The sequence below is a fragment of the Epargyreus clarus genome, unplaced genomic scaffold (genome assembly GCF_041222505.1).
Source record: "Epargyreus clarus isolate Ecla_fem2 unplaced genomic scaffold, WU_Ecla_fem_2.2 ptg000001l, whole genome shotgun sequence".
NCBI classification, from domain to species: Eukaryota; Metazoa; Arthropoda; class Insecta; order Lepidoptera; family Hesperiidae; genus Epargyreus; species Epargyreus clarus.
The window spans coordinates 1,951,071-1,975,299 of record NW_027332209.1 but is presented as its reverse complement, the minus strand read 5'-3'; the positions used below and the strand labels follow the sequence as shown (position 1 = coordinate 1,975,299).

The following is a 24,229-nucleotide window of genomic DNA, read 5'->3' as shown; positions in this document are numbered from 1 at the left end:
GTTTTTGTTAAGTGTGAGGTGTTGTGTGAGTGCGAGTTGGCGGAGGGTCCCCCGTCATCGAATTTTCCACTATTTTAACTTTTAGTAGTTGTTATTACAGCATCTGTAGAAGTTCATTCATTATGAAAATATAAAATATAATGTGTAGGTATATATAAAGGTTCAATAGATAAATTGCAAATAAACGCAGACAAAATACTAAAGTTTTCGACTGTTCCTTTGTTTTTAACTTTTTAGTATTTATTTGTATAGTGGCCATAGTAATACATGATTTTAATTTAGTAGGTTCCGCTCTTGCACTTTGGGTAATCCATCTAATGTTAAATGTTCATTGCCACCTATGAAATTTTGGAACCTATCCAAATAGAACATTACTTCTACTGGAAATTGATAACAGATGCATTGCTTCTATATAGGCTTAAGTAAGAACTCTTCATATAAATAAATATTTGTGTCGTCTTCATGTAGAAACACAGCACATTATGCTCAGAAAATAAATGAAAATTGATGCGATTCTTTGTATCATGGGAGCCACGAACACAATAACTACAAAAATGGCAAAGCAAAATAAAGAATAATCATAATCATAAAGAAATAATATCTACAGAAGATTCCGCTACTTAAAACTGATAACATTCCTTCGTGCTCATTAAATACATTCCCAAATGAACTGCTTTGTTCCAACATCTCATAATATATACGAACAATAGGTAACGCACGAACAACATCAAGATTATTATACGAGTACTAATTAAAACGTTATATAATCATAATATTTTCATAACAATACGTTTCGCGTATTTTAATAGACGCTCTCGCTACGAAACTTTGTGGAATCAAACGAGTGATACAGAAACGACAAAGTTATCCTAAAACTTTAGGCTTGAGAATCCAGTTTTCATTGGTTGGATTAATCTGAGTTTGTTATATTGAAGATAGAATAATATTATTACACAATTGCGATGAGAAAGATGTAGAAATATATTCCCCGGTTTTCCGTTAATTCCCCAAGTACAGTTACTTTTGGAAAGATATCCTATTGTGACAAATCAATGATCGAAAAACAAGGACCACTTACTCAGGTAGTGCCAGCCTCTCTCCCAATTGTAATGTCCCTTGGGCTTAGGTTATCTAAGCTGTTAAAAGTTAAATAAAAAAAACAGTATTTCAGTCAACTCAATCGTAGAATAATTGCACTTTTAGTTGGTCATAATTATATCTATCTGATTCATCATCTAAATTTATTTTATAAAACTAGAAGTAAGTACTGGGCTGGACTCGTATGAAGCTCATCTACTCAATTCCAGAAACTCTGTTTTAGGTTATCATTTATTTAAGACAATCATCATCACAGACAGGTAATCATTTGAACCTGAAAGTTAAATTAGAAAAGGAAATTTCTTCAGATTATGTACTACAAAAATGTTTAGAAGACCGGAAAAGTGCAATGCAAATAGTACTATTGTAAGTAACACTACAATTTCAGTTAGTAATAGAAAGTTTCAACAATGTTCAGGATCATAAAGAGTGAATAGCTGGAGTTTAAGTTCATAAACGGCAAAAACGTGTTTATAAACTCAAATCCATGAAAAAGCAAAACTCTTAAAGAAAAGAAACGCCTCATTATCTTTAAGGACATCCGCAAACATTTTCACTTCAATCAAATCTTTACAATTCGCGAACGGAATTTTCGTCCATTTTTGGGCGAGAGATCGAAGGGAAAGTAGGAATCCCAAAGATTGAGGACGTTTCTTGGAAGGCAAACGTTGGTATCATTGCATGTCATTTCGAATGTTGATCTTAATAAGGCATTCGGTAATGACGGACCATTCCGTCAGCCAACAAAAATCTGAACCCTGTGACCTTGCTTTAGAATTGGATTCGGAAATTTGTTTGTAGACCGGGGACCGGGCCGATTATGTAAATAATGCCGTAATGACGTCATCAGGGGTTATGTCGGCTTGGTGGGGAAAACGATATAACCGTTCCGTTTTTTATGATACCCGAGTTATGGGGAACTGTTACGGTCTTGACACAAACATCGTTAAGTGGGTTATGCCGGTTGAATGACATATTACTAAACTTCCACCTTGTTTATTGATGGCTCTTTTTGTAAACATGTCGAGACATTTTAGATGTCAAATTATAGGGGTGTCGTTTCATTTCTGTCATATTAAATGTTATAATTATCTGTAAGGTATCATATTTTGTCAAACATTAATTATACCTATAGTAGTAGTTTAGGATTCCACTGAGATTGATGTCTGAGCATAAAGTCGTTTACTTCTCAATATTTAAGTATTTATAACAAACCATGGCAAAACATACGAAATCCATAATTTAGCACTGAATGACTATCACTTCGTTAATAACTAATTAAATATTGATAGAGATGATTGATGAGCAAAATTCATCGAGTTTTCATCAGCTATGTACATATTAAATTACACAACTAAATAAAATGCCGTTGTGTAAAGCCGCAGTCTTCAAATATCTTCATATCATTTGCTTATTAAACAAAGAAAAATATTGCGAGGCAACGTACATGCTATGTTCTTCATCATGTCAAAAAACCTGTATTGTTTACATGCTTTCTACACTCACAGCCCTACACTAGGATTCTTTATGTCGACGATGCTATCGATACATAAACACAAAGACTCAGAACAATAATATAAACTCATTACTCAGACATCTGTCGGGCCTGGAATCGAACCCGGAACCCTTCATACGTCAGACCGGTAAGGACCGCTCCGCTACGCGGGTCGTCAAAGGTTGGTTGTATGATACCTCTGTTGTCCCCATCTCAGAGAGTTCGCTTTAAATTCCTAAAGTTGCAGAAAATCTTATTACAAAAGAAAAGATTGGTTGTATGGCACCAATATGTGGACGATGGTTCAAAACCTATTCATCCAGCGCATCGATCATCTCCATTAACATTTCATTAATCACGACTGACGCGGCGGTCGCGTCAGCGAATACAAAATTGATAATTTTGGTCTTTCGAGTGATGGATCGGTCTTTTAATTATTTATTGTGTAAATAAAGAACACAGGTTTTATTTTAATTTGATAGGATTTTTAGTAATACAGATCCTTTTGATAAAGTTGAGAAATTCTGTAAATATACTTACTGTATTTGATAGAAGTAGCAGACGAGGATACAGTTCGTCTAATGCTGAATTATTGATACACACATGGACAATTGGACATACGTAAAGGGAATATAAATAGAGGCACTACATAGAAATTATCTGAGGTCGTTAAAAAAATTGCTACTTTTAATGACTTAGGCAGCCGAAACTTTTAATGTATTTGCTTATAAAATCCTTTTGTTCAGCATACCGATGACCAAGATTGTTGCTTTTTGTGTAAGTTAGCCAGAATTTGCACCCTTTCACTAAAAAACAGAAATTCTTATGGCTAGACGTGGTTAACACGTTGGCTGCGTAAAAAAAAACAGTAACTTTCAGCTGGTGCGACGGCAGTCCAAAAATGCATCCACTTGACTTTCTTATTGTGCGTGGCAGGCCTTTTCGACCCGACACCTCTGGGTGGTATTGAAACCCTATTATCTTAGTCAAGGCGCATTTTACATTACAAATTTTTATACTTTTTAAATCCTCATGAATCACTTGTCTATACATTAGTCCCGCCCCTGGCTCCTCCAAATAGAAAATGAGAAATTAGCAATCGAAAATGTCTGGTCGATAAGGCCCGATACCGCACTAGAGTGTAATTTTTGTAGTGATGGGATAGTAAAAGAAAAGAAAATATCGAGTCATTAATTTTATTAAATTTATTATATATAATATGTATAATATATAAATATATATTAAAATATCACTGTCTTAGTTATACCCAGCTTGTTAATACAATGCAGGCTGAATCTCTGATCGTCTGAAAAGTAAGATGATGCAAACTCTTTTAATAATTACTGATAGATAAATCAAATTAAATAACACTACTGAATTTAAACTTACGTGTGTTTGTATAGTTGGAGACAGATTTCATCACATGAAGTTTTGTCCCAATGGGGCTGACGTAAATATGATTTCTAGAACCAGGAGACTCATTTTTTTTTCTTTTCGACAAAATTTCTTCGTTACTTTCACTGTCATCGCTAAAAAAACTTCGATGTTTATTGTAATTCTGCTGGTGGATGGCTTAACTTCTTGTTTTTGAAATATTTTTCTGTATTTATTTCGTTTAGGGATTTCGAAATATGAACCACCGTATTCTTCTTCGTTATCACTATCATTTTCTAGTACTATTTTGTTTTTACGATGCGCCATTGTAACGAAACTTGCAGGAAACCGAGTAGCGCGAGCGCGTCCTCCTCCCGAAGCTAGTACAACACTACTGGCGGCTCAACGCGTACGCATCTGCACAGTGCGGCATCAGGTCGCGAGCGGTCATCCACCAAAACAGGCCTGCCCCCGCACTGAGATAACTTTTTTTATGTTCTATGCGGCGGAGGTCGAAAAAGGCCTGCCGCTTTATTAGATTGCTATATTTCTACATTGTTGGTCACAAATCGAAAACTATATTTTTCTTTGTCATATTCGTAAAAATACCCAAGAAACAGTTTTCGCACTAGCGAGAAAGACCTATTTTTCCTGTGCGCATATTGGTTTGGCACCGCGTCGGGCCGATTGTGGGTGAACCGCAGTGAACGTGTTAAGACGGTAGTAACTCCGCGGTCCACCCATATTTGTAATACAGCCTTACAAATTTATAACATGAAAATTAGATTTTTAGCTACTCGTATTTACAGTTGTAATACAGCTTGACCTTCTTCATTATGTCAATTTTGTGTTATTTCTCATATTTCCTACCTTCCGTCTTGCTTAATAACTTCATTAACATTTAATACCGCTTTAACATTATATATTACATCCTGCAAGCTCAGTTATTTCCCATTGGAGTATATATTAATGGCCAATTAAAAATCAATTTGCCTCAGAGGCTATTAATCTTCGTTAATTCGGACCTTGTTTCAGCACCAGATTTATTCATTTCATTTAGTTTCTTTACAACTTGCGAAACAATTAAGAAGACAGCAAAGGCCAAACCATAAGCTTGGCTTTGTTTAAGGCGTTAAAAGGTCTGGATTATCCCATTAGGGGTTAGGGGCGAATTGTAGCCTAAATTAGATTTTATCACAGTAGTAAAGATAACAGTAAGATAAAAGTCGAAAAGGCAATCAGTCTATAGATACAGCTATAGTTATAGAGGATAGCAGTATACGTCGTTGGTCAGCGACGACATTACCATCACACTTATGTCTGACTCATAGAAGTGTTAGTTGCTACTATGTTCGGGTTTGAATGTCGGAGTAAGAACAAAGACAATTGCATAAAGCGTTTATTTCATATTTTTTATCCAAGAGTCAACACTCAGATCTAGAATGTCGTAACTATTCGCGTGTCCTTATAGAATAGTGACCACCACTCAGCGCGAGTCATCAATATTTATATACCAAGGCGTTTAGTCTCACAAGGTTTTGTATATAGATATACACCATCTCAACCTAAGTAGTAAACCTAAACGACAAAATAATCTTATAGATGTTTACGCAAGTCGTTACTCCCTCATCTAAAGGCTGTTAATTACTCTAATAAATTAGCCCATAACTCACGTTATATCAGTTTAACGCGCCACTAAAAACCGAAGACGTTCTAAATCTTAAAGCCAATGTACATTGCGTCTTTATTACACACTTAGCTCAGCAATGCCCTTATCGTGGAGCAATGGTTAATAAAACGGAAACTCAAGAAACATTCAAAACATAATTTGCGGTGAGATAAACTCACTTCTTCGCTTTATTTCTTTTCATTGTATCAACCCTTTGTGAGTGTCTTTGTTACCTTTGTGTGGGGTATGCCGACCGTTTATGATATGTAAGTTCTATCTTGACGCCGCGACAAAGCTTATATCGCCGTCGCGTATGATGTCGTGAGCTGAGCGACATTTGTTAAGAACATTGTTTCTTTGTTAAATTAAAGTATCTAGTAAGAATGCAGTCCTGAATCTCCACCGAGATACCTTCGTAGTTCATATGTGGCGGCACTACTGCCGCCTTTTTTTTTGCTTCATAAGAAGAGCACTTTAAGGGATTTCCATGAAACGTTTCAACTTTATCCTTAGGATTAGGAATGCATCGTTATACGACATCAGGGAAGGAAGTCATAATTGATGTCCAGAATTTAAGTCCAACGGTTGATTACAAATGTTCAGAGGCGGTTAACAGGAAATTTCATCTAATGTTTAACCTAGCTCAATAAATAAACTCTTAAACAGGCATATTGATGAAATACTCGACGTGACCTCAAGTAAACCCAAGAGTCCTTGAAGACTACAAACTGATTTTGATAAGGTAACGAACTTTTAAATAAACCGTATAATTATTTCACTCGGAGGATTTATTAACTAGACATATCTTTGAAGACATTTTCCCTAAATTACTTTTCTGGATGTATTAATCAAAATATCTGAGTCTCTGTGGAGTGGTAATAAATATCAGGGATTGGCACTCTTATATTTCTACTCAAAAAATTACGAAATTCTCTCATAGTAAATTGACTTGCGTCCTTTACGAGAATTTCGATATTTTTTCTCTGAAAAGCATCAAGACTGACATTTAGTTATCAAATGGATTCGTAATAGATATCTGAGATATTAGGAGACCTGCAATAATCCACTGGCGTGGATTTATTAGTTTTTTTTATAATATAGAAGTAGCAGACGAAGACGCATCATCCACCTGTCCACCTGTCGGTAAGTGGCTTCTGTCACCCATGGACATCTGTAATCAACCCCAGATAGTATTAGATATTCCTACCCAAGGTCGGCCAAAGATGCGCCGCTACCCCTGAGGACTAAGCTGGAACGCCTCGGAAAAGTATGTCTCTCTTACCACATCCATCAAACTAGAACACAGCAGCGCTAAACTGTTGTTATTAGGCAGATATAGGTGTGGTGGTGGTTCTGGCGGAGTCGAACCACATAGGGGTCTACCACCATAGTTACATCACCCATGCTGTATTAAAGAAAGAAAATATACGTCAGGCATAGATGTTTACTTGGTTAATTAATATTCGTAGACATTAGTGCAAATGTATTGTGTTATGATAAATTAGTTTTATTATCTACCATATCATAGTGACGCCAGTGTTAGGCAATGAAACGTAGGACTACTAAATAATAAAACATGTCAATACTTAATTGGAGCGGATATGATAGATGATCTAATTTGTAAGTTTACATTAAGTGATTTTAATGACCTATTATAAATTAAAGCGAACATTTCTAATATAGTCAAAGATGGTAGTAATCAAAAATTTAAAACTAAAATATATTGAATTTTCTCAAATCAGAAGACCGAACAATGTAACTAAGTGAGATATTATGTAAATGAGAGACGTCATAACGATAAAAAGTGCAAATGAAGATCTTAAACTACTAAAACGCTGGAGATAATTAAAATCGTTCAAGTTATAATAATTGAACGTAACGAATTCCTACATAGTTGAGATAGAACTACGAACACTATGTTCTTGAGAATTTATCGATTAAGATTGTGAGTGAATCTGAAATAAATATTTATTAATAAAGTATTCAAAGATTTGAGATTGTTCTATAAGTTACAAGGATTATCGAGAGGTGGTAGAAAGTATATAGTTGGACCGGGATGTTACCAGTGCCACATGTTCGAAGGTGCAACAGTTATTTTTAGTGGAAGAATGTAGAAGCCGGCTGAATTACATAAATATAAGGCCATCAGCATAGTTCTTAGAAATGATAACGTAACTGTAAGCTTTACGTAGAACGCCTTTTGTAATATGGTAGCTTAACTACTTCTAACATCTCTATTCTATTCTAATTGAAATCTCACTTTACTTTTACCTGTTTATATCATGACTGAAGAAACTTAATCCCTGTTTCTCACGTTCTATCCGAGTTATTTCAGGCATTAAATTCCTTCTAAGATCAGCTGGCATCTACAAATACATTTCCCGGAACGCCTGATTAAGTCCTGCGCTGCTTGTGATTAATGGAAGTCGTCTCAATACAAGGCAAATGTGTTAATTAAATCCACACCTACACACCTTGCATTCATTCAAAGAAACTGTACACTATTCCTTTTGAAGTAGTTTCTGTTTCGCATTTGCATTTTTATACGAGTAATAGCCAATAAGGAAATCGGTAACGAATATTATAAAGATCGTTGGGTTTTAAGAATTACAAAGGATTTAGATGTCTCTGAAGTTGAACGTTCTTTGTAAAATATATTTTCTCGTTACGTGTATGTACGTGTAGGTATGTACATACGGACAATAACAGTTACCTAATGTTAAGCCGCTCATGTATTAATAAATCACATAAGATTTCTACCAAATTTACTCATAAGCTGTCACACCTAAAAATAAACAGGAAATTGTATGCCCAATAAAAAAGCAGGGATATTCCATCCATATTAAAAGAATATTTTTATTAGTAACATTCCCAGAAAAGATCATTTACTATTTCTAGATAGAACTATTACTAGAAAAATGTTTTGCCAAATTGTTTGTCCATAAGTAAATAAATGATTTCGGTTAAAATTGTTTTAGTATTTGAAAGAAAAACATCAAAGAAAAAAATATAAATATACAAAGGTTAAAGCTTATTTTTTCATGCACTACAGTCGGAATCTTCAAAGGCTATCTCAGCGTCTGATTATATCCTGAGCCGCCTATGATTAATCAAAGGAGTCTTCTTAAAGGACAGATGTTTAATTAATTCTCTGTTCCGTGCCTAGATACATCGACAAGATTTTTAAATAGATTTGATCAAAGCAAGAAAGAAGATAAAATTCTCTGAATTTCTTATGTAAGTTCCGAGAATATCTGTAGAAATATTCCCTGTTATACGAGGTTTGTTCAAAGGAAAGGATCTCAAAATTTTAAGTTTTCAATCGATTCAAAAATAGTGAGAATACTGAAATTATATCGAAGTGATGATGTAAAAATCTGTCATCAACCCATAAGGTCGTCGATTTCAAATTGAACATGATTCTTAATTGACAAAGATTACAGTAATTATGAGATTATGGATTCATGTATAGATACCAATAAATTTTTTTTTAAGTTTACGAATCTCGTAAGCCGCATTTTTTAATAGAAGTATTATAACTTTGTTATTTATTTGTATTTGCACATCTAACTTGATAAGTAAAATACTTTAAAAAAATCAAATTCTCAAATTTAGAAGTCACGGTTTTCATTTTCTAATTATAAGCCATATCTAGATCGCAATCTAGTGTTTAAATAATCTACTGAATTATATCTAATGATTATAATTTACTAAACTATATTATATTATATTAATTGTATTATTATAAACATGTTTATTATCAAACGATATGTACCACATATAGGGACTTCTAAGTGAAAATAATAAAACTTTACTTACAGTTACGATAACTAGCTGGTAGTTTGTGGCTTAACAAAACCTGAAAGAAGAAAATCAAACATTAAACAATATTCATAGCTTTGAAACTACTGATTGGTATTGGTGCTGGTGGAATATGCGTTCTGCAATCTGATAGGTTCAATGACTGCAGATGGGACAAAGCTAAGGTTAAATATTCATTAACCAGTAGGCATCAGGAGGTTTCGGCTTTTGATCGTTTGAAACTACCCCACAATCTAAATGACCACTTATATGATTCCGTACCAAGCTAGCAACCAACCAAATATTATTACTAACCAAAATCTTGTATTGTATGTTTGGGTTAGGTACTATCTACTTCAGATTTTTGAATGTACAGACGAGGTTAATATCGGCCATCGACATCTGACAGCGATAAACTGTTTTTTAAAGACAGAAATATAGTTCTGATGCCTTTAGTCGCCGAGTCTAGAATTGTTTTAAGCTAGATATAAGTACGGTACCTCCCCAGTCGAAATTTAGCTGATTCAAATGTGATTTTTACCACTAATTCATTTTTTTTAAATAATATAGGAGTAGCAGACAAGTGTGCATTCCACCTGACGGTGAGTGGCTACTGCCGCCCATGGACATCTGTAAACCACCTGAGGTCGACCACAGATGCGCCGCTACCACTGAGGACTAAGCTGAAACGCTTCGGAAAAGTATGTCTCCCTTAGCACACCCATCAAACCAGACAGCGTTTAACAGTACTGTCATGAGGCAGAAATATGTGTGGCGATGGTGCCACCGCAGACGATTCACAAAAGATTCTACCACCTTCAAAATCTTTTTTGATTCTACTGTCTTTTTTACCACTTACTTGTAGCAGGACATTAGAGTTTTGACATCAAAACTACACATAGATATTGATAGAATTTACAGAGACAATCCTCGACGCGTCTGATTAAGTCCTTCGTAGCCTGTGATTAATGAAAGGGCCTGGCTCGGTAAAGGACAGATGTGTTAATTAGATTCGCACGTCAGCGTTCCAGATAACCACCTCGTCTTGAGACGATTTAGATGAAAAGAGTAATGAGATTTGTGGTTCCAGGACAGATTGTTTTATGTCACATACATACAATAACCACCTTAAAATTGCTGATATAATATATATAATATTTTCAGAGTGTAAAGTATATTTTTAGCTAGTGAAGTATTTTTTTATTTTTTTTAGTTGGTACCGGTAGCAGAAATTTAGCATTAGGAGACGTATGATGAAAACAAAGCAAATGAGAACCTATAATTTTGAAAGAACTTGTAATAAATATAACCAGAATCAATTTTTAGCATAATGCAGTTGCATTTTGGTGGAAGCCCGTAGATGCTGGCTGACTTATATAAGAAGTGACTATCCTAGTCATTCAAATACAAAAAAAAACTGTATATCGTTAACAAAGTTAGTACGAGTATCAGTGGTACACTTAAACAACAAACAAATAAATATAGATGAGTAACTGACCCAAATAAGATAAAAATCCTATAGTCGATCATAGTGACGTGACATTGCTACCCTTGAGAATTAAACACAAACACATAGTTTGTAACACATAAACAATGGTACCCACAACGACCCACGTCACGAAGTAGTTAACATAACGCTCTAAAACTTAGAGGGTACTGGGTTCGATCAGGCGGACATTGAAATGATTAATTCAGATTTTGTTCTGGCTAAGAATATTTTATTGACTTTATATGTATGATACTCACAACACAAGAATTATCATATTAGACACGCTGTTCACATCGTTATCCAACGAAAAATATTGAGCACCGACTTCAGAAATATGTACTAAAGCAACATTTATTTCAATTATTTTTTACTTAGTAGTGACATAGAAGTCGGTTGTATTTTTTTGTTATTTTTTTTTTAATAATTTACTTTAACCACTGCAAAATTATTATCAAGCAAACTGTCGAATCTCCCATTTTAGTGGTTTACCACTTTAATAAGTGATAATTAATGGAAACTCGTAAGATCTCATTATCATAATGTTAATAAGTGTTAATTACATTACAATTAGATTAACGGTTCATTAAATTCGCAATTATACGCTTTTATCGTCTAGAATTGGCTGGATCTAGAGGTCTGTGATCCTAATAAGATTTGGGCTTAAGCCAAAGAGAATTATCTCACTCGATAATATAGCCTTTTGATCACGTCGGTGCCTTGATATTTATTACTTTTTTATAAAATTGTTCGTAATAATAATGTTTTAATTCATAATAATTTAGGCCATGCGAGGTTTATAACAGAATATAGGCTCCTATTAACTCAATAGACTTAAAAACTCTTTAATAAAATTATAGTTCTTCTTTATCTTATCTTATCATCATCGTCTCATTTTTATTATAGATGACTTTTGACAATACAATCCTAAATGGTTTAAAAAGGGAAAAATACTAATCGGAATATAGAACTTTATAAATAATTTCAATTTGAATATATACGGTCCAATTCTTTGTAACTTGACCTTAAACGACACCACCATCACAAATATTTTCATCTTAAAAAGACGCGTAAAGCTACGACTGACATATATTATGGTGTATTTTACCAGAGATTATTATGGAATATTTCTACTCATTTCTCAGAAGCAGCTTCGTATCTATGATCGGCATCGTACTTATAAGAATCCTGTCGTATTTGAAGTCACTGATAGATTTCTATACATAACAGTTTTTATTTACTACCGGGCTGGTTTTCCAACTCCCATTATATGAAGTAAATAAAAATAAACCCATCAAATTTACTATATAAGTAGCCACAGTATGACATGAAGACAGTCGACTTAATTCTCCCAGTGCGTTGAAGTCTTACATAAATCACTTAGCCTGAGAAAAACCTGCATGATATATTGTTGCCGTACACTTGTTCCGGATAATATAGTATCTTTGCGAGAAAATATGGTAACATATGGCCGTAGGGAATATGAATGATATATTTTTTTCTGTGCATGAGATTAATGCTGGGAACACACAAGGTTAGTGTGTGAAAAAATGATTTTAAGTTGCCTATGCCTATGTTTTGCTATGACCTAAAATAGCATTTTTTTTTCAGGTGGATATGATAGGTGTCTAAGAGATTAAATTTAGAAGATGAGTCGCATTTTCTTAAGAAGTTATTTAGCTACTACGGTCAGCAACACGCAAGCTCAAGTGAGTTTCATTCGACAATACGAAACAAAACTCTGAGGGCTGATAGCTCGATGAACGATATACCATATTAAGAAGTAGATGTGTAAATAGAATGTATAGCTACTCCTCACTTTTTTTATGCTTCCAAGGGTATATAGAAACATTTCGAGGGCTTAGTCCGCTTACAATTCTTTTGGTGATTTTGCATTAAGCCTAGGTGCATTAAATTCTTGCTTTAAGAAGCGTTTTTTTTTACACTAAATAAACTATTTAAGTATATACGTACAATGTATTATTTGTAATTCTGTGTCTAATTTTTATTCATGTGGAAATCCAAAACTAAATTAAGTACGTAAGTACTCCCACATTTTGTCGGTATATAAACTTTTGATTAACCATTAACATTCATACATTTGCTTTGCGACGGAATTAAAGCCGCGCAGACAACTGAACTGCTAATTACTATTTCTTTGTACCGTTTTGATATGTCTGTTTCGGCGGTAAACCGGCAATCCACAATAAATTAAAAACTTCAATCAAATATTTTTTGTTATTATGTAAACCGGCAATCAACATTAAAACAATCAATCAAATGTTTTTGTTATGTATATGATCATGAATAAATTAAAATAGCATTTTTGTTTTAATGATACAGAAAAAATACTCTTACAAAAATGAATTCCTCAAAGCTTTCCATGACTTTGATTTAGTTTTTGTCATTTTCAGAGAAGATACGTGCCTAGTCGATTATTAATGGGTTATAGTAAGCATATTTATGGATTAGAAATAGTAAGTATACTCGTATGTGTAAGCATATTTCGCTTCAACAAAAAACTAAAACGTAACAAAAACCATAAATCATCCTCAAACATAACGATAATCCCGAAATAATACGATACGATAGCACGATAAATTTGTCGCGTCACATTTCACGGGCCATGTAGCCTAGCGCTATTGTGCCCGATAATATATTGGAGTAATAGTCCATCAAACAAAAAAACAAACAGATAAACCTCAAAGCATCGTATCATTGTTTCATAACCCCATTGATGACTTTATTCTCGTAAAGAAGACAAATGATGCCTATAAAATAATAAAAGAGACTTTTATTGCGTTTCCAATACAAAAGTGAGTCGTTAAGACATCTAATAGCCAGTAATTCGGTTAACGACTGAGCGCGAATAGGTGAGATGGCGATATCGGCGCAGCTCAACGTTGCTTCCAAAGACCTTTTTAGAATGTCATTTATTTTGTTACTTGTACCTGAAATGTCGGGAAATGGCTCGTTATCAACGTGGAAATTGTCATTTAATTCGTTTTGTTCAAAAGTGTCGACGTTAACATTAAATTTGTGGAGTGGGTACGCAAAATCATCGGTTTGCTTAATTGAATTAATTGTGAGTCGCTTATTATGGTAATTGTTGTTTATGCGGACTTTTAATGGTAATACTTGTTTATATTTTATTCAAATGTCCAATGCCAAAAATGATCAAAACATATTACAAAAATAAATTGTCATTAATTGTAAAGCAGGCCTTTGACACTATCAAACACATTTTAATAAAAGTTAAAGTTTCCCATAACAATAGACTGCAAAAGCAATAGCGAGTGAAAAACAATCTATGGATGTCTATTATGAGTGTCTGTTACATCACCACGTAACACGATACACCACCTATTGACAAATTGCACTTTATTACAGGTCTATGACCGGTAAAAAACCATCATTTTATACTTGTAGGCATTAAATTGGACATCATCACTTTTAAATTTGGTCTTACAATACATTCTCCAATTTTAAACACAGTAGCACTGATACTATGAAGTAAGTACATGTGTAGTTGTGTGAACTTCAGTTGAACCACGAACTACCTTTACGATGGCCAACTTACAATCGTTGCATTTTAGTACTAAATGCTGAAGAGTAATCTAATTCCAAGTTAGCCAACTTGCAGCATCAACATGAACTTCTCCGTGATGGATTAACTACTTCGTTGTCTGTTCATTCTGTGTTTGACGGCGCGTCGGAACTTCATAACTGGGGCTGTGCATCAGCGAACGAGAGGCAAATGTTTTCTTTGGAATTTCTTCGAAGTTGAAATCTGCGATCCAGTAGTACTGTGTTTATATTTTAGACTCCTGCATGAAGATAGGGATGATGAAAGTGCAAGTCAAGACGCATTGGCAGGACTTGTGATATTTCACTCGTTATTCGATACATTGAAACCTAAGAAACTATTAAAGGTGATATAACCTCCTGTGGTTCGACTCCTTAAACACTATCGGCACACTTTCTGCCTGTTAACAGCAGTGATAAATGCTGTTGTTTTACGGTTTAAAGAGTATGTTGAGATGGTGGTGTGGTCCATGGGCAGCAGTAGCCACATGCTATTAGGTGGACTGCATATTCGGTTGCTAATTCTATATTATAAGAAAAGTAAAAAAATATAGAATGTGTCATATGTATCTAGCTACTTAGTACATTAGAATCTACATAATTTGATTGCGTCTACGTGAAGGTAAATATTTAAATAGCACATCATCAAGACGGTCTATTCAATGTTTGCCGTTTCTATCGCCGAGGACGGATTAAGCGTGAATTCTTTTCTAAGGTATTAATGCCTGAAAAATATTTTTCTCCAGTTTTAGATATGATTATTATTCAGTTTATTTATTTATTATTTAGGAGTACCAAACTAGTATGTAGTCTACTTAATGGTAAGTGGCTACTGCTACTCACGTACATCTATAATCTACCCCAAAAATATTAGTTCAAGGATTGGCCACAGATGCGTTGCTAGTCCTGAAGACTTAATCGGAACGCCTCGGGATATAGTTCCTTTACTTCTTCGAACTGGAATACAGTTACAGCTGCTTAAGCTTGCAGTTATTATATTAGGTATATATTCTAAATATGGAGAGGACAAGAGATAACCCAACGTAAATACATGTAACGGCTGTTTATTCGAAAACGAATTTGTCAACACGACGAACACGAAAACGAACGAAAAAAGTTCTTTCCAACGTTAAAACAGTAGTCAATACATTGATCTATAAATATAAAGATCCGCCACAAGCGGGCAAAACTTGAAACATACAAAATACGGCAAGTGGTGTAAAACGACTCCAGCCAAGTCCAGTCGCTCTCGCGCGGCGTAGTAATACACACGAATGTGACGGAACACGTTGAACGTCATTATTTTGAATTTAAAGCCTCAAAATGCCTTCTTGTGCAATGCGTAAATGCAAAAATTATTCTCGAAAAAGAAACAAACTTCATGGAATCACCTATCACACGTAAATGAAGAGAAATTATTAAATTTCGTTTATTTTTCGTGTTCGATCCGCCATGATTACGTGAGTAACCAGAAAGAGACAAAGTATGTTTTTGTCAATGAAAGTGATAAAGACGCAAAATGCATGGTCATAGATCAACAGAACAGAAGTGACATTTTATTGAATCTGACGATGTGCATATGTCGTATGTTATAGTTTAAGATCCCACTGCTTAATTTTTATATTAGTGTGTTTTTAGTCAAAATATAACATTTTATGGTTTATTTTAATAAAATAAAATCGATATATGGGAAATTCTGTATCCTAATCTTTAAATTTCCTTCGATACCTGTGGTAAATAATAAAAAATATTACCATAAAATTTATATAGGATAGTATACGGTATTTTAAAATTTCTTTAATTGAATAAATATTTCAATCATTAAGGTCGTATTTCTTCCTTAACCTAAACATAATTTAATAAATAATCTTTGTATAGCCAGAAATTAATCCTCAAAAAGACCACGGTAAAATTAGAATCTTATATATAAAATTCTCATGTCACAATGTTAGTTACTGTACCTACTCCTGCGAAACGGCTTTACTGATTTTCACCAAAATTTATATGCATATTCAGTAAGTCTGAGAATTAGCTACTATCTATTTTTCATATCTCTTAAGTGATAAGGGTTGTTCACCCTTAACATTTTTTTTATTTATATGGCAACACAATGTTTGCTGGGTCAGCTAGTACATTTATAAAATTTACACAACTTTGCAATTAATGGTCGTGTGTAAAATAAAACTGATAATAATAAACATAGATTAGTAAAGATACTTCGCCGCCTTGAAATTGAAATAAGCCACAAACGGCTTAATAGTAAGTTCTTTTTTTGAATTCTTGACAAATAAAAACATTTTTAGAGAAAATATACGAATAAATAACTAAAACTGCGTAATTTACATAATAAATAAATAATTATTTCAAATATTTTAGAGACATTTTAGCACGGAGACGTGGCAAAACTTTTTTACAGAACTATTTCAATTCTCAAAACTGGGTACATTTTCTTGTTAGGAGTGAGTAATATTTACTAATCTATGCTAATAAATATAAACTATTTTTAAATCATATATTTTAAACCAGTCGATACATCTGTATAGATACATTCTTTCAAATTATATTTTTATTTAATAATTATTTATTTAGTTAAACTGTACTATAACATTTCTACGTAAACGACGTACTAAAACTATTATCGACAGTTTTGGACATTTTTTACCTTCTGTTCCATTATTTCATTGTCTTTGACAAGCATGCGGATCAATGGGATAGCCACCATACGTCCCGTTTTTAACGGGACAGTCCCTTTTTCCGATGCTTCGTGCCGTTGTCTCCGAAATGAACCGTTGCCATTGTCAATTAAGTAACAGTATATAGTATAATTATGAAAAAAAACATGGGGTGCTCCATTTACCAGTTTTGTAAAAAGCGCCCCACATTTTTTCCACAATTATACTATTTACTGTTCCTTAAATGATTCATAGATTGAAAATTATTTTCTACTTTTTAGTTAATTTTATCATAAAAGCGTGTTTTTTAGTATTTAACTATATTTTTTCAAGTAAAAAGTATTTGACTTAAAAAAATCGATGTCCCGTTTTGACTGAAGTAATCATTGGTCACTATATTCCATGGTCAATATTTACGTTTGCGTAGACTTGAAACGCAAGGTCAAACACTAGTTGTCTTTTTTTATCACATTGTTCTAATAGCTCTGTCCCTTATAGAACATTTGTCTATGTAGTAAAGGTAAGTAAAATAAAAAACGTGCATGTGTGCTATCAAAGCAGTTTCGCTCAAGTTTTCTCTTAAGTTAGCGGGCGTATAACGTGTCTAGTATAAAATGTCATTGAGTCAATATTAGTTCCCTTTCAATTATGTTATACACAAGCGTTATTACTGTGGAGTTATAAGCTGTCAAACCAGGCAACGAGCGAACTACAAAGGAAGTAAGTTTGGCAGTGGAACTACGGCGGTGATTAGCGGACGCCGGTTGAAACAATCGATCTACCAAAATGGAAGTTTCTGAAACTTGTGTTACTTAGTGCTAGCTTTGAGTTTTGAACATATTTTAAGGTTCGTTTGGTAGGCCTTTTAGCTAAGGAAAACAAAATTGTTGCCGCCACTAAATTTTTTAGCTATATTGTTAGAGAAACCAGAACTAAGAATAAATTTATAAGTAAAACTAAAACAATTATTAATAATTAGTAAAATAAAACTAATTATTAATAAAACAATTATTAATAATTAGTAATGGCAATGTAATAATTTTCAAAGTATCTTTGAAAAATATTACATTGCCATTCGGTTAGCAATGATCTGACGTTTTGAGGTAGGTAATGGAAAAATGTATAACTAAGACTTTGAAGAATAAACACTAGTGAACGCATTATTGGAATCCCAAGAATAAATCGTTTAAAATAGTTTCTATTTAGAGAGTAGAAGTACTTGTACTACTTGTAGTACTGTTTTGATTTTCAAAAATATAAGAAAACAGAGGGATATGAGGCGAATTCAAGCTTTTATAAATCAGTCCCTGGGAGTCTGGTTCTAGATATAAGACTTTCTTAGAAGTTGGAATCTTCTTCTTAGTCGTTCCTTCATGGCTGAAGTTCGTGTCTGCTTTGGAAGTCTTTTATGGAAATGTGCTACATATCCAGCCAGTGTGCTCGGTCGTCTGCTTTTCTAAAGCACTCCGTAACAGACATCTTGGTGAGGCCTTTGATCTGGTCAGACCACCTAGTTGGTGATCTTCCCCAAGGTCTTTTTTAGAAGAAGATGATGATTTTAGAAGATGGAATAGTCCACTATAAATAATTTTGTCATAGTAATCAGAATGGAACGTATATTATAGAGACTATAATTGATCATTGAGACATTCTTCAGGACATTAGTTTAGAGTGTAACTTGCAGTCCTTTGATTAAGGTATAACGCTTCTAACATTTACTTACTCAGTTCCAAGTACTAACATGAATCTGTGGCTACTCATGTCAAAGAACTAATTTTAAAACTCTATAATAATTTTTGAGCCTTTATTTCGCTACAGAAGAAACATTAAATAAAAATAACATCCCTTTTCTAAAACTTCCCTTGTCACAAACTATAGCTCGATTCCTGGAGACCATTACGAAATTGATTTATAGGTGGCATTGGAACTATTTCAGTTAGTACTAACGGGGTTGCAGCTAAAACCTAACATTGTAAATCTGTCACGATCTACGATGTACGGGCATTTCATTCGGAAGTAGTTCAGGATTAGTTGAAAACTCTACCTTGAAGTTTACGATGGGGTTGAGACTATGCACTTTTGGTTAATGTTTTGAATGCAAGATTTTTTTATAACTTTTAATTGGCAAAAAAGTCTGCAGTCCACTTAATGGTAAGTATGTATCTATTGCCTCATCGTTAAACTTCAGAAACCAGTAGCGTACTTCGATGCTATTATTAGGCAGCAAAATAAATTAAATATGCACGTGTAGACTATCTGGTAAGTATATCAGCATAGTCTACACGTGGAAACTCGACCTCTCATTCGGTTATGTGCGTATTAGAAGTTAAATACCTATTATTAGTTATAACGGTGAAGAGAAACATCGTGAGTAAACCTATACGCCTGAGAATTCTTTAAAAATCTTCTTACAGATGTGTGAAGTCTATGGCACTTACTTTATATGATAGTCCACTGATATTCCCACCCTTCCACAGACACTCGTAACTTGCAAAAAAATAATACGTACCCTAATGACATGATTACTATCAGTTCACGCTAAAGTTAATATTTTTGCACCCTCCTAATAAATTAAGTAAACGAAAAAACCGTACAGTATTCCCCTCTAAGAGATATTTTAGGTCGTAAATATATATAAATGGAACCATTCACTTGGCAGTCCTTCGTAATCCGGTAAAGATAGAAAATCGCATTACGAGTGACAAATTTATACGTATGTAAAATAATGTAACAAATGAACCATTTATTTTATCTTAATGCAACTGAAAGTGAACTTTGTTACGAAAAGACTACGATTTTATTTCAGATTTGGCTGTGGAGTTTTTAAAGGCCAATATCGCATATCCACGCCTGTTCTGATTAAAAGCATTGTAGAATTTCGTGTATTTTTTAGGTTTATTTTGTAAGTTTGTATTCTTACAAAGTATGAATGTGACAAACGAAATCGGTTTAACATTAATTACTGTCTGAATACATTTTTTGGGTTTGAATTGTTTTTAGGGTTTCGCACCCAAAGCTTAAAAACGGGACCCTATTAACAAACCTCCATTTATCGATTTTCGCAGGGTTCTATCTCTTGACCCATAATAGATAAACATTACAATTTTTGGGGGCGTTTAGAAATTTTTTGTACCTGTACCTCTTTCCAACAATCTGTAACAACGCGAAGAACGCTTCTGGTTCCCAGGGGACACGAACCGGGAAATCGAAGGGACATAAAAAGGATTGCAGTCATATAAAATGAGCTTTAATGTTCTTTTAAAATAACTTCCATTGCAATTATCAGCAGCGATAATTATCCAGTAAATACGCTGCGGGGAACATTATTTTCTGTAAGTAAAATACTATTCATGAAATTGTCGGTGAATAAACAAAAATGAATATTCCTATAGAGAATCAGCATTTTCATTACTCGGCCGTGCTGTTTTTGGGGCAAGTTCGAAACTTTTTATTAAACTTTTTGTTGAAGGTCAACATTTGGATTTTGTGTTCAGTATAAACCTGATTTTCAGTGACAACTTTATCTATAACTGGTTTAGTAAAATATTAAAATAAAGAGTATAATTTTGTGGTTTACGATGTAATTACAAGCCTTTTGTATCGTACTGCGAGGTAAGTCTCTTGTTTAATTGAAGGAGGTCTGGTCTGGTATGTATTGCTTCAAGCCGCTCAGATGTGGATTGGTAAAGGAAAGCATAAATTAGTGGCCCACTTACATTAGATGTTTTCAAAGAATCCCAACGATCTTGAACTATATGACTGATGGGAATGATGGGCTGATCACCTAACTTTCGAAACACTAAAGCGCCCTTAAAAATTTAGCCACTAGATGTCGCAGAATTATTAGAACCTATGTATACAAAACGACCATGCACGTCAATGTTTTCAATAACTAATAATTTTAATTTATATTTATTTGCTCCATACGCGCTACACACATTCACTTATTTCTATTTTCTAAGACCACTTAAAGATAAATTCTTTCTATAGCCCATATCAGCGGCAGTATGATTGAATAGACGGTTCATACTTCCGTTTTCTAACTCATAAAAGTATGTAGGTAATGGAAGGGAAAACTATGCTTTATGGTACGTATAAAATGATATCACATTTTTTACTATTTTCCTCCTTATACTAGACATTGGGCCCATGGAAAGGGTTGATAAAATAGGCAGGCGTTATTGTGTGGTCAATACACAATAACGTCTGCCTATTTACTTATAAACTTTTAGGATCTTTAGAAATCGCCTAAAAGTCGTACCTTATTTATCATATACCATCATGTAAATTTTCAATTGTACACACTGTTTCATTGTTACAAAAATTTTGAAGTTCGCTACAAAAGGACGTTTTATCAGGAGGTAATATCGATTCTACCCTTGTTCTGATTAGAAGAGTGCTAAGTTACTAATACTTACTTCTAAAACTGATCTACGACGAGTCATAACCTATATACTGACCTCAAGTAGCAATTTGATTCATTTAGAGCCCATAAAATCGTAATATATCTGGGCGGCACTGGACATCTCAGTTGGAATTCTATTTCGATTCTCACATGGAGTCCCAATTGAGGCAGGCTGCATGCTCATTTTCTCCTTCATTTATATCAAATGAAAAAAGATAACTGTAACACAAAATATATGAACGGCCTCCCTTAAAAATCTAATTATTCTGTGAACTCACTGTGACGGCAATCCTCTGGGGACATCTTAAATGATTTTCTTCTGCAAATCCGCGCCGAATTCGCTTAGTGAAAGCTTCGTCTCATTTCGTACTTATTATAATTGGATACGAAGAGTTAGATATTAGTGATTCTTTTTATCTTAAATATATTATACGGAATGATTATATATTTTCGAGTGTTCGTTTATTTAAAGGTTTCACCTGGATTTAAAGTAGCCCAAGCATTAACTCACAGTACTTTATAACACCAGCTGACCGAAACTGAACCAGTGAAAGTTTGCTCAAACTCCAGTCCTTTCTGAGATCAGCTGAAACAAACAGATAGACAGACAAAAACAGGACGACAAAAAAATATTGTTATTATTTACCGTTTACTTCCACTGTTGTGGCAAGTTACACTGGAAGTTCCCTTTTAGTCTCCTCTTAAGACAGGCAGGGGATACCATAGCTTTATACCGTAGCTATCTCGGGATCACATGCCTACATTTTTATAATATAGGAGTAGAAGACGAGCATGCAGTCCACCTGATGGTAAGTGGCTACTGCCGCCCATATACATCTGTAATCAACCCCAGAAAGGATCAGATATTCGTACCTGAGATCAGCCACAGATGCGCCGCTACACATGAGTGCTAAAGCTGGAACGCCTCGGAAAAGTATGTCTTCCTTACCACACCCTTCAAAACGGAATATAGCAGCGCCTAACACTGCTGTTATTAGGCAGAAATAGGTGTGGCGGTGGTGCGGCCAGAGTCGAACCACAAAGGGTTTTACCATCTCCTTAATTCTTATAATTTAACAGAAGCTTTCACTTAGTATAAATACCTAAAATATTTTGCATAGTCTTTATACGCCGTCAGTAGCGTCAATTCCTGTCTTATTACCATACCATCGCAGACGCCCAACAAAATTTACACATGAAAGTATATCCCTTATAACATCATTATTTTAAATCATTTACCAATGATTCCTCATAATAAAGGCTTCATTTTTTCATGACGAATGAATATTTCTATAAAGCCATAAGACTTGTCCAACAAAGCGTAATACGATTTCTAAGGGTCGGACTTATGATGTTTTCCTCTTGAATTTATACAATTGTTCGGATTCAATCGTCCTCGAATCGTGTTTTTGTGACAACGATAACGGGAAACTCGGCTCCCCATTTGATTTTAGTCCTTTAGAATGCTAAGAAATTGAGATAAAACATAATATTATTGTGTCCTTGTCTTTATTATAAGAATCTTTTATTAATTATAATTGGTTTGAAGGTGGCAGGACCCTACGTGGTATAAGTTCGGTGGGAGACACGGCTGTATCTATTTATAATACTAGTGTTAAATATGTTACATTCTGGTCCAAAGAGTGAGGTAATTCAACTTAGTTCTCAGGAATAACAACTGTAACAAGATTAAAAATTGGTGGCTAATGGTATTTGTAGATGTCCATATTGTCCATAGGTCATAGTCAATTAACATCTGAATTATCAGACTGTTCTTTAGCTTCGTGTGTATAGAAAAAAAAAATCCTGCGTCTTCTAAAGAATTCGTCGAATCCCGTAACAAATATCTTTAAAAGAAGTTTATAAGAAACTTTTCTTCGAAGCCAACAATACAGTGCATTAAAAATACAAATGAAATATTCTACGACTACATTGTTCGAATATTATTTAGAAACAGAATAAAAAATACATTCTTTATATCCTCGTTTATGTTTAAATAAGTATTCCTTTTACTTATTAATACTCCTCTTTATATTCATAATACCTATAATACATAATCCAAATATAATTATATCCGCTGAGAAGCTAAATTGTAATTTCTTTTAAACATTTAATGACGCGAATTTAATTGAGCTGGAATTGAATTTGACCAAGTAAACGAAACCTTCTCGTTGGCAGATGAGCACAAATTTGGTTATAATTAGATTTTTAAAGGACAGACTTGTATCATGATCAACGAGAAACAATTTTTATCCTAGAACGAGATGAGTCAATCAGTAAATTAGAAGTAATATTCAGTAAGGAAATAAGAATAAAATACTAGATGTCCGGTTTATATTTTATATACATTATTAGAAATTCATTATCTTTTACTTGAATACTAAAAAAAAATCTGGCGAAACTTACAAGCCCAAAGGTCTAACAAAACTGGCACATTTAGCGTATACCGTACGAGTATGTTTCCACTAATTTGAGATATGTAAAAGTTTAAAACTTTCTATCCCGGTTAAGGTATCTGTGCAATTACCATTAAATACATAAGTCTCTTTGAAATTATGGACAGAAACTAGTTAATCAATACGCACGGTAGTGTACACAAATAATTATTTACTGCATGCATGCATTGTACAAATAATTATTTACT

General features: G+C 33.9%; 1 protein-coding gene and 1 long non-coding RNA gene across 6 annotated transcripts in view; both read right to left on the bottom strand.

The window, feature by feature from the left end:
• Con (leucine rich repeat protein connectin) overlaps nucleotides 1-24,229 on the bottom strand; it is a 292,778-nt gene that overhangs the window by 72,603 nt on the left and 195,946 nt on the right. For 3 of the 5 annotated variants that reach the window (XM_073074008.1, XM_073074029.1, XM_073074037.1), the window contains one exon: nucleotides 9,462-9,495. The gene's annotated coding sequence lies outside the window, so the exon portion shown is untranslated. Of the gene's footprint in view, nucleotides 1-9,455; nucleotides 9,496-24,229 lie in introns of those variants that run through there. The other 2 variants (XM_073074015.1, XM_073074022.1) reach the window with 1 other exon arrangement.
• On the bottom strand, nucleotides 3,776-4,566 carry LOC140757369 (uncharacterized). Its single transcript, XR_012103968.1, has 2 exons — nucleotides 3,983-4,566; nucleotides 3,776-3,899 (listed from the first exon to the last, which is right to left on the bottom strand). It is a non-coding gene; the product is annotated as an uncharacterized LOC140757369 (long non-coding RNA).